Source organism: Epargyreus clarus, unplaced genomic scaffold (assembly GCF_041222505.1).
Source record: "Epargyreus clarus isolate Ecla_fem2 unplaced genomic scaffold, WU_Ecla_fem_2.2 ptg000003l, whole genome shotgun sequence".
NCBI classification, from domain to species: Eukaryota; Metazoa; Arthropoda; class Insecta; order Lepidoptera; family Hesperiidae; genus Epargyreus; species Epargyreus clarus.
The window spans coordinates 11,708,640-11,709,597 of record NW_027332211.1 but is presented as its reverse complement, the minus strand read 5'-3'; positions in this window follow the sequence as shown (position 1 = coordinate 11,709,597).

The window sequence follows — 958 nt, the reverse complement described above, 5'->3', positions numbered from 1 at the left end:
TTTCTATACTTACCACTGATGTATTGCTTAGTAGTACAAGTACCTTGCCATTATATTCTTTTTAGTGTTTTCTCTCCGGGATTACTGATATCGATTAACCACCAGTCTTAAGGTCAGTCATAACAACAATAATATTATTATGTTACTATTCACCCTATTACCTATTACGGAGACACAACAACGTATTTAGATATACATACTTAATATTACTTAAGGCGCGTCACAGTGGCCCAAATTCGACCGTTATATGACCGGTGATGCTCCCGAAGTCGAACCTCAGAGGACTACCACCTGAAGGTGGTAGTCCTCTGAGGTTCTTCTGTATAATACTTATACTTCGTACGTACGTACTTCTGTATAAAAATAAAGTAAAGAAAATGAATTTTCTTTACTTTTTAAATAATTTTCTGTATAAAAATAAAGTAAAGAAAATGAATTTTCTTTACTTTATTTTTATACAGAAGTACGATATTACATAATATATAATAGTTTACATTGTTCTCTACCATGTTTATAAACTACATATAGTACTTATGTTTAAGGAAAAATAAGGTTATTTGCTAAGCAGCATTTAAAAGCAATAACGCGTTATTTGTCAGAGACGTCTGCTATTGACATATCATGTCTTACATTGTCAGTTACGTAAATAGTGAATTTAAAGTTCTTTAATTTAACATATCTATTTATACATAAATATTATCTTCTCAACTGTGAACTTTAACTAAAACAAATGTCTCATTCTTCCGTGGACGCAATATACGTGAAAAGGTACCCCAAGTTTTTGCTTCACGTATTAATATGACTGATTAAAAGTTATGTTTCCAGTATTCTTCAAAATAATCACAATTATGATATCTTCACATATATTTCTTCAAATAATTGCCGTACCATAATATATAAAATTCTTGCTGCTGAATATTATAATAATATATAATCCTATAATAAATATTATCCTAGT